Genomic DNA, 11326 nt, shown 5'->3' on the forward strand with positions numbered 1-11326 from the left:
AACAGTGCTTTGTCAAATGTTGTCTAATATATAGATCTTACCCACAAATCACGCTGTTGCCAATCCTTTAGAATCTAAAATCGAAAGGTTTATTCATAAAAGGAAAAAAGATCTAGATGAGAGCTAGAATTGGTTAAATGGAATCAATTACATACAGTAATGGCAAAGTTCTTGGTTCAGGCTTGTAGCAGTGATGAAATAAACTGCAGGTTCAAAATCAAGTCTCTGGAATACATCCCCAGCTGGGATGGGTCATCAGTCCTTTGTTCAGAGCTTCAGTTTTTAGCAAAGGTCCTCCAGAGGTATGAAGCAGAATTGAAGACAAGATGGAGACGAGGCATCAGCCTTTTATAGTCTTTTCCAGGTGTAAGAACACCTCTTTGTTCTTACTGTGGAAAATTACAGCAAAATGGAGTCTGGAGTTACATGGGCAAGTTCCTGCATACTTTGCTGAGTTACAAGGCGTATCTGCCTTCTCTCCATGGGTCAATTGTATAGCTGAAGGTCCTTAATGGGCCATCAAGCAGGCTAGGCAGAGCTAACACCAACTTGTCTGGGATGTCTCCCAGAAGCATAGCATAAGTTTGCCATACAGACAGTATAGAGCCAATATTCACAACTTCAACTACAAAATTGATACACACATATAGACAGCAACAGAGAGTCCTGTGGCACCTTTTAAGACTAACAGATGTATTGGAGCATAAGCTTTCGTGGGTGAATGCCCACTTTGTCGGATGCAACCGACGAAGTGGGTATTCACCCATGAAAGCTTATGCTCCAATACATCTATTAGTCTTAAAGGTGCCACAGGACTCTGTTGCTTTTTACAGATCCAGACTAACACGGCTACCCCTCTGATACAATAGACAGCATAATCATAACCAGCAAACTAGAGCCTTGTCTTAGACACCTCATTTGACTCCCTTTTTACAAGATTTGGTGCCACTACAGGACTTTGGTTGCAACCATGTTCTATATGGTCCCAGATTATATCAATAACGTCACATTCCCATCCTGCCCTTTATGCCTGGAACGACCTCCCTGAGCCTGTTTGCCAGATCACACCTCTCATCTTAGTCACGTCCCTTCTAAAAATCACTCCTGCCTTTGAGAAGTGAGTGGGGGAAGCAAGGTAACACAATACAATTAACAGCACCTTCACAATGTGTGCATGCCTCACTGAAAACCTTGGGATCTTTATTACTGTCCCTTTCATCGACCTAGGTATGAAGTAGATACTAATATGCCCCTCATCACTGTAGTATCTGAGCTCCTCACAGTCTTTAATCTATTTATCCCACAACACCCCTGTTGTAGGATACAAGACTATTGTATCCCCATTTTACAGATGCAGAACTGAAGCACAGAGAGAATCAGTGATTTGCCCAAAGTCACACAGGGAGCATGAATCCCAAACCAGTACCCTAACCATTGGACCAACCTTCCTTTCTCTTCCCCAGCATTTTGACTCTCCCTGACACTGGCCTAATTGTGTCATGTCGGATTCCGATCCTGTGGATTCCAGGCCAGGAAGATGACCAGCACATTTTGGGGCAGTCAAAAACTAATAATGCTATTAAGTGAAAATAGTTTTATCATTATTCACTAGTGACCTTAATAAAAACGAGGCCAAGGGATTTGAAAGTGGCTAAATTAGGGTACCCCAGATTTTGGTAGGCCCACCTGAAGAAATTGTAAAGAGACTTACTTTCAGAAGAGCTGAGCCCTGAATCTCAGGTGAGGGCGGAGGTGCTGGAACAACAGGTGCAGGGGGTGCTGCCACACACCCCTGGCTTGAAGGGGATTCCATTATATATATACACAGGGTTTACAGTCTGGTTCAATGGCTCTCAGCACCCCCACTATACAAATTGTTCCAACACCCCTGGGTGAGGATGGGACAGGAATCGAGCTGACGACATTTTTCATTTGAAATGTGCTTTTGACAAAAAAATGACTTTTTGTCAAAATGGAAATTTAGTTGGGCAATATCTGATTTTGACCAAAATTTTCTTTTTTGGCAACAAATACTTCTTTTCGAGTGCTTGTTCATGTCAATTCCAATCAGGTGTGTGCGCGCATGTGCGCAGTAGCCGGAAGATTTTTCCCCTAGCAGCAACCGAAGGGTCGGCCTGGGCACCCCCTGGAGTTGCACCTTTATGGTTCCAAATATAGAGCTCTGCTTTCCTTACACCCCCTCAGTTCCTTCTTACACCAGTGACGGTAGCTGGAACTTCCCCTTGCTCTTCTCTTGCTTCGGCAAGTGGATTAGCAGTGCTTTATCTGTACACTGTACATAGTTAGTTGCCAGTAGTTAGTATAGTTTAGTAGTTCTTTATAAGTTTCAGTTACGGGGGGTTCCCCATTCCCGTTTCCCCCATTTGTTACTGGGGCATGCCTTAAGACTTGCAGATTTGCATGAAGTGTGTGCCAAAAAGGGACCCCCACACCTCCTGCTTATGATGCCTGAGTGAGGGTCACACCAGAAAGGTGGCTGCAAAATCTGTCGGGAATTCTGACTGAGCACCATTAAAGAGAGGAAGCAGCGTCTAAAATCCTCCTTATAGAGGCAGCACTCCGGCCTCAGTCGGACCCAGGCGCCAGGGATCCTGCTCCCAGCACGTTGTCTTTGGCGCGAAGCGCTCCGGTGCTGTTTTTGAAGAATCCGGCGCCGAAGAAAGATGCTAGCGAGGAAGCTCAGCACCATCATGGAGCCTCTTGGGGACATTCCAGCCTTCGGCACCGGTCCCAATCGCTGGCGCAGAAGAAAAAGAGGTCAGAGGCCAATCCCCCTTGGGAAGACCCAGGGACCAGCCACCAGTGACACCTCAGTCGGGCCCCGGCTCGGAGACTCAGAGTGGGGCCACGTTGACTCCTGCCCAAGCGAGGCAGTTGAGTCCGGGCCCGTCTCGCTCACCGCACCCATCGGAGCATGTACCATTCCTGTCCACCCCAGAGGCTTTTGAGGCGGCGCAGGACCTACTGAGGCTCATGGCGCCATTCTCACTGCCCAGACAGAAGAGCGTCCTGGCACCGCACGTTCCATCCCGGCACCCCGTGCAGTCTAAGGGAAAGCTGGCAATTATGGCACGCCTATCCCCATCACCTCAGCACCCTTCTACTCCACCACCACCATCCAGGGAGTGCAGTCGGTCCCCTGCTTCTCAACGCTCTACCTCGGGAGGAGCAGCGCCACCCTGGTCCTCCTACTCGGAGTCAAAGTTGGACTTGGACTCATACCGCTCCGACTAGAGAAGAAGCAGAAGATCCTCCGCACAACACCATAGGTGGTCTTGCTCAATGTAGTGGGCCCCTCAATGGCAAAATCCATCGCAGTGGCCCTTTTGGACTCCGTGGGCTTTCCATCAAGCCCAGGGTCAGAGCCAGGTGTCCCTCTCGGGTGCAGCATCAGTGGCACAATTGGCACCAGAGCCAGCACCTCAGTCATTAACACTGGCACTGACTGCGGCACTGACATCGACCACTTCAGCACTGGAGGTATCAGCAACCCCGATTGTGGCTGCGTCGCACTATGCACCCTCAGCACCAATGACAGCACCAACGACGGCACCAGCACCACCTCCATCATCGGCACTGGCTGCAACGGCATCTAGGGTGGTTCTTGTCAACTGTTGAGAATGAGCCACATCCACTCGTTAGCACTACAAAAAGTAATTTTTCCTCTGTTGATATTCACCCCTTCTTGTCAACTGTTGGGAATAGGCTACATCCACCCTAATTGAATTGGCCTCATTAGCACTGACCCCCCACTTGGGAAGGCAACTCCCATCTTTTTATGTGCTGTAATATATATACCTGCCTACTGTATTTTTCACTCCATATATCTGATGAAGTGGGTTTTGGCCCACAAAAACTTATGCCCAAATAAATTTGTTATACCTTGCAAAGTGGAAGAGATTTTCAATCTGGTCAGCGTAGCGCCATTCATCCCCAACACTAGCATCAGTTCTGCTTATTCTGGACTACCTCCTCCATGTGAAGTAGCAGGGGCTTTCGTTGTCATCAATAAGGGTGCACTTAGCTGACATCTCGGCCTTTCACCCAGGCGAGGAGGGCTGCTCTGTGTTTGCTAACCCGATGGTCAGCCAGTTCTTAAAGGGGCTCGACAGGCTATACCCTGATGTCCAACAGCCTGTCCCAGTCTGGGACCCCAACCTGGTCCTTTCTAGACTCATGGGACCACCTATTGATCCCTTGGCGACATGCTCCCTGCTCTACCTCTCTTACAAGGTGGCGTTCCTGGTGGTGATAACCTCAGCCAGGAGGGTGTCTGCACTCAAGGCCCTAACCTGAGAGTCCCCTTATACCATGTTCTATAAGGACAAAGTTCAACTCAGACCTCAGCCTACTTTCCTACTGAAGGTGGTGTCGCAGTTTCACATTAACCAGGACATCTTTCTCCCGGTATTCTACCCTAAGCCACATTCTAGCAGCAGGGAGCAGAGACTCCACTCATTGGATGTCCGTAGGGCGCTAGCTTTCTACATGAAGAGAATTAAGCCGTTCAGAAAATCGGTCCAGCTTTTTGTGGTGGACAGAATGAAAGGCCTACCTGTGTCATCACAACGCATTTCGTCATGGATCACGTCCTGCAGCTGCGAGTGCTACACCCTGGCGAGGGTTCCCGCACCCCCAATCACTGCGCACTCCACCAGGGCACAGGCTTCATCAACAGCGTTCCTGGCTCAGGTTCCCACACAGGAAATCTGCAGAGTACTGACATGGTCCTCCATCGACACTTTCACCACGCACTATGGGATCACCCAGCAGGCCAGAGACGATGTGGCCTTCGGACGAGCAGCGCTCCAATCAGCGAACGACCCCGACCCCGCCTCCTGAACTTGGGCTTGTTAGTGACCTGATTGGAATGGACATGAACAAGCACTCGAAGAAGATAAAACAGTTACTTACCTTCTCGTAACTGTTATTCTTCAGATGTGTTTTTTCCTGTCCATTCCAATACCTACCCCTCTGTCAGAGTAGCCGGCAAGAAGGAACGGAGGTGGTGTGGGGTCGGCAGGGCTCTATATTGGGCACCATGAAGGCACGACTCCAGGGGGCGCCCAGATCGACCCTACGGTTGCTGTTAGGGGAAAAATCTTCCAGCTACTGTGAATGGGCGCACACACACCTGATTGGAATGGATATGAACAACACATCTCAAAGAACAAGTTACGAGAAGGTGAGTAACCTGTTTTTTTTTTTTTTTTTTCAATTTCCATTTTTTTAAATAAGAGCCTAACAATTTTTGAAGAAAAACTGTCAATGGAAAACTTTTTTGCTGAAAATTTTCACAAGACCAAAATACATTTCCTGGCCAGATGGGAGTGTGACTTCGGGAAAGGTCAGGTGGCTGGATCTGTTATTATCTGGGTCCAAAGCCCAGAAGCAAAGGATACTTCAACCAGTGGCAGATTAACAAATTTGCCACCCCTAGGCCCTCGAAAAATTGCCGCCGCGCCCCCCCCAGCTCACCTCTGCGCCCCCGCACCAAGCCTGGGAGGGAGGGGGAGAAGGGGAGTTGTGGCACGCTTGGGGGATGGCGGAGGTGGAGTGGAGGTGAGCTGGGGCAGGGAGCGGTTCCCGGCCCTGGGTTACTCCCCGCGCCCGCAGGCCCCAGCTCACCTCTGCTCCGCCTCTTCCGAGCTCGCCGCTACTCGCTTCTCTCTCCCTCCCTCCCAGCGCTTTCGCATGGCAAGCCTAGGAGGGAGGTGGAAGGAGGAAAGCGCGGCGGAGGAGGTGGGCCGGGGATTTGGGGAAGGGGTGCAAGCAAATTTGCCGCCCCTGCAAATTTGTTGGCCTAGGTGATAATACGCCGCTGACTTCAACTAGCCCTTTTGCTACTCTGGCTTAGTACATAGGATGTCTCACTGCCCCTGATCACCCTAAAATATTTATTCTGGGAGGTTAAAAATAAATAACATACATGCACAAGAAATAAATACATCAAACCATATAAGCACAAAGCTGTATTGTCTCATGGCAGTGCAAAGAATTTATGCAGACACGACAGCATTTAACATATTAGATTGCTCATTTCCCACCTGTAGGCTAATAAAGAGAGCCAAAGGATTGCATAACAGGCAAATCTAGTCAATTGGGGTCAGCTGCTATCAGAATACAAGTTTTCTGGTCCTTCCAGGCAGGATTATTGTAATTTGGTACTCATGAGTCTTCCGTTGAATAGCTGATACTGACAACAACTGGTACAGTGTATCCCTGCTCGTGTTCTCACGGGAACCAAGAAATAATATCTCTCCAGTTATTTCCAGACTGTATTGACTTTTAATCTGTCTGTACAATGATAAAAAGTTCCACTTCAGGGTTTGATTTGTCTCAGTGGCAAGGCTTCTACACACTTGTCTGAACTGATTAGCCCCTAATAAAATCCAATTTAATCCCCTCCCAAAAAAACCCAAAACAAAACCTACCCCCAGCCTTACTATTCTCACCCCCCAAATCTAGAAAAAAATCAAGGCTGCTGCTAAGAGGTTACCCCTTTTTTATTCCGTTTTATAGAATGTTCCTATTTTGTTCCTTTCAGTTTTCTTCTTCTGGTCTTAGTCCTGTGGGTCAGCTCTTTGAGACCTTCTCCATTCCAGCCTGTCTTCAAGCAGTTTCTCAGAAACTCTGCAGCTATTCAGATGCTGTTGTATGACATCCATCCACCCGTCTAGTTTTGGGTCTTCCAATCCTTCTCTTATTCTCCACTTCTAAGTTGAATAACCTGTTTCCTATACTTCTGATTTTCTTTTCACATGCCTACACCATCTCAACATTGAGTCATTGAATTTAAAGCCAAAAGGGACCACTGGGTCATCTAATCTGACCACCTATGTAGCACAGGCCACCAAGAATTACTCAGGAACCACACACTAAACCCCAACATCAAAATGAGACCAAAGTATAACAGCCAAGGGAAATGATTAAGTGAGATACACCCAGAAAACCTTGGCAAGTGACCTACACCACATGCAGTAGAGGAAGGCAACCCTCCCCTCCCCCAGGTTCACGGCCAATCTGACCTGGGGAAATTCCTTTCCGACTCCAGATATGGCAATCAGTTAGATCCTGAGCATGTGAGCAAGAGTCAGCCAGTGAAGTATCTCAGAGAGAGATTGCTTGGTACCACCTTGAGCTCTGGCCCACCCCATCCAATGTCCCATCTCCAGCCACTGTCATCCTTGATGTTTCAGAAGGAGACGGTAACAAAAAACCCTCCCAGAATACACTGGGAGTAAAAAATCCCTTCCTGATCCCCACCAGTGGTGGCTGAAACCTTCAAGTGTGAGCTTTAGGAACATAAGACATAAACTGGAATTGAGCCTGGATTCCATCAGCTTTTCTTCCATTGGTACCACTGTCATACTTCCCCTAATTCATTCGCTGTGAACATAGTCCACCCTTGTGAACTCCTAGCATCCATCTTTACATTCTCATTTCCACTCTATTGTGGGAATGTATCATCCTTACGCCAACCTAATGGAAAGTTCCATGAGGAGAAAAAGGGTCACAATGGGACACTTGCCAGGCAATGGCTCATGGCCTTGTAAGACAAAGGCTCCCCCTGGTGGTCTAGGGATTATATAAGATAAGGTAAACAAGGTAATAAATCATGGCCTTATGTAAGGAACGGTTGAACCAATCGGTGTGGGGCTATACATGTGATAAACACATGATTCTCCTTCTTGTCCAATCCGTAGATGTGTGATTATAGCCTAATTGTGTTATGTAATGTTAAGAAAAATTATAAAAGAAAGCTTGTAATAAACAGGATTCGGATTCAGCTTGCAACCACATTGGTCATGTGCTTTATCCGCTCCGCATGGGACCCCACAAATGGTGACCCCGACGTGATTCGGCTTGGATATCGAGGCAGCCGACTGAAGCGTTCGGTGAGAAAAAGCGGAGGTGGCAGCCGCGGCAAGAGGTACCGGAGGATACCGGCTCCTGGTCGTCCGAGAGAGACGTTCATGAGCTCACAGGGGAGCGGCTGCATTTGATAAAATGGGCTCTGCTTTGTCTGCAGAGGAGGAGATGGTGCATGATTTTTTATTACGCAAAGCTGAAAAGCGGGGAGAGAAGCTTCCCTCTGATGCGTTGTCCCGTTTGTTGAAATGGGGGCAGAGACGCGGGTTTTTTGTTACTCCTGATACTGTCTTTGATAAGGCAGTCTGGGAAAGTCTAGGCTCTGACCTCTGGGAATCGGTCTCTGACGGCAACAAGGAGGCCGTGTCATTGAGCCAAATATGGTGCAAATCTAAGAAACTGATAGAAACGCTTGCGGCAGAAGCCGAGGTCCAGTCGGCCATTAATGACCTCTTTTGGCCAAAAGAGGAGCCGCCTTATGTGTTGCCGGTGGGAGCCCGTAAGTTCTTTGGGGGTGAGGACACTATCATACCACTTATCCCCAGTGCACCCGAAGCTGATCCTAGTATCGTCCCGTTACCGAACGACCCTGCGGATAAAATGAAGGTCTCGAGCCCAGAAGGGGATAAGTTACAAGAATTTCGGGCGGAAATGTACAAACAGGGCCTTCAGCTAGAGGACATGCTAAATCAGTTGTCCCATTTGGCTGGTGAGAGCGATCCCCCGCAGTCCCACACATTGCGAGCCCTGAACCAGCCCGGCTTTCCTGTCACCAATGATGTTTGTACCCCAGAGTTCTGGGCGGAGTTCCCAGGGCAGGGTGAGCAGTTGCGGAATAGGTTGGAAAGAATGGCGGAGCCAGGCTTATCTAACTTTAAAAGGACATATAGGAAAAAACCACCGGATAAGATCCCTCCGGCCGTGGCTCAAAACACGAATTGCTGAAGAGCCCGCCGCCGCCACGCAAAAGCCGGATGACGACCGCGCGGCACCGGACTTGCACTTGTTGTTTGCTACAACCTAGACACATGATAATGCTGTACTTCTATTTGTTTGGACTCCTTATTATAGGAGCAGGGGTCTTTGTATGTCCAAACTCTGTACCTTTTGTTAACCCACGACAAAATGTTTGGGTCACCTGGGCGAACCAGACTGGCCAAAAAGCCCCTTTTTGCTTGTCCATGGCCACCCCATCGGATCCCTTTAAAACATGTCTTATTGGCTATCCTTATTTACACCCCAATGGTTTTTGTGGGCATTTACGTAATATTACGTTTCTTAAAAAGTTCCTTATTTAAGAAAAAGGGGGGAGGTGTGGGAATGTATCATCCTTATGCCAACCTAATGGAAAGTTCCATGAGGAGAAAAAGGGTCACAATGGGACACTTGCCAGGCAATGGCTCATGGCCTTGTAAGACAAAGGCGCCCCCTGGTGGTCTAGGGATTATATAAGATAAGGTAAACAAGGTAATAAATCATGGCCTTATGTAAGGAACGGTTGAACCAATCGGTGTGGGGCTATACATGTGATAAACACATGATTCTCCTTCTTGTCCAATCCGTAGATGTGTGATTATAGCCTAATTGTGTTATGTAATGTTAAGAAAAACTATAAAAGAAAGCTTGTAATAAACAGGATTCGGATTCAGCTTGCAACCACATTGGTCATGTGCTTTATCCGCTCCGCATGGGACCCCACACTCTATTCAAGATCTGCTCCTGTCTCTTCCTTGGTACCCAGCATTCAGAGCTATACAAAAGTGCAGGCCTAATTTTCCTCTTCTGCATCTTACTTTTCAATGTGACAGGCATTCTCCTATTGCAGCTCACGCCACTCACGTCTCTCCATTTAGTCCACGCCTTTACTGTTCTATATATAAGTTTGTCATTGAGTTCACCATTATCCTGTACCAGTGAACCTAGACACTTGAACTGTACTGTTGGTGGTGGATGGCCATCCCAGACTCAGTCTTGTTGTCTTCCTGCAGTGTACCATCAGATTTACATATGCTCTGTTTTATTTCTGCTGATTTTCATCCCATTTCTTACAAGTACGCACATCCATCTCTCTATCCACTTGGCTCACTATGTCATCTGCAAAAAGCATGCACCAGAGTGCCACGCTCTGGGTGTTTTCTACAAGCACATCATCAAGCATCCATGCAAAAAGAGTAAAGGGCGGGGTAGTGCTGAGTCTTGATGCACTCCAGCTCTTGTTCCTTTCTCTAGTTTCCATATTTTTATAGAGATTTAGGTCAGGATTTCCAAATGTTATGAGTTTGGGGGTCTTGGCTGCCTAATTTGAGACACCTTAAAGAGCTTGGATATTCAGTGGGTGGGTAGTCAGCACTAAGTGAAAATCAGGCCCTTTTAAGGAGTCTTAAGTTGGGCACCCAAAATTACTAGTCATCTTAGTCTCTATTATTTGCTGTGATTAAGTCATCGGCGTGACTCATCTTAGTGTAACCTCATGGTTTTATCTTCCCCTTGCCTGCTCTTCCGGCAGCCTCTCCCTGTATGTCCTCTCCAGCTGTTTTTCCTCCCTAACGTAGGGCCGGAAAACCCTTTCTCACCTGAGTGGATCTATAGAAGTCCACGAGTAAGGAATGCTCAGCTGAAACAGGGTCTGCAGGATCTGGCTGTGCTTCCATCTTCATTTCCTGTGTAAAGCATCAACCACTTTTTGCCTCCCTACAAACAATACTTGTATTGCGATTCCTTTTAACTGCTTGGAGATGTTTACACCCAAAAAGATATAAACTGTGTGCTGCTGCGGTAGGTTACATGGCTTTCTTATAGGCCACGAATCAGGAAAGCGTCCCCATTCAGTTAGAGCACTTACGGATATGCTTAACAGTAGCCTCCATGTGCTTAATCTCATTGAAGCCAATGGGACTTTAACACAAGTTTAAGCACTTTCCTGACTACAGATGGACTCAAGCAGGTGCTTAAGTATTTTGCTGAATCAGGGCCATAGCGTGTATAAAAAAACCCCCAGTTTTCTTGTCAGTTTCCCTGATCAAAGCAAAGTTACATATTGCTGATATTGCAATATTTTCTGTTATCAAAATGCTGCACAATGGATTTCATGAAGACTGCTCAGGTTTCTCCACCGTCATGCAAATACCACCCCATTTTCTTCTGCAAATTGCTAGTAAAAGCATTATCCTCTACACTTACAATTTTATATCTTTCCTTTAACTGCGTCAGTTACTGCAGTATCTGCTCAACTATACTCTTTGATGGTGCATCAACTGTGGAGATGGAGTGCCACCTTGTGGACATGTTTTAACAAATGTTACACACCTATTGTGCTAGGAATGCGTGCAGTTGCACTTGTATGAAAGATCATGGAAATGCCAACCTGATACCTCTAAAATAATCACTTTATGCCACTGCAAAGAGAACACCGTCTTCTGTTTAACCTAGTGGT

The sequence above is a fragment of the Chrysemys picta genome, chromosome 1 (genome assembly GCF_011386835.1).
Source record: "Chrysemys picta bellii isolate R12L10 chromosome 1, ASM1138683v2, whole genome shotgun sequence".
Classification (NCBI taxonomy): domain Eukaryota; kingdom Metazoa; phylum Chordata; order Testudines; family Emydidae; genus Chrysemys; species Chrysemys picta.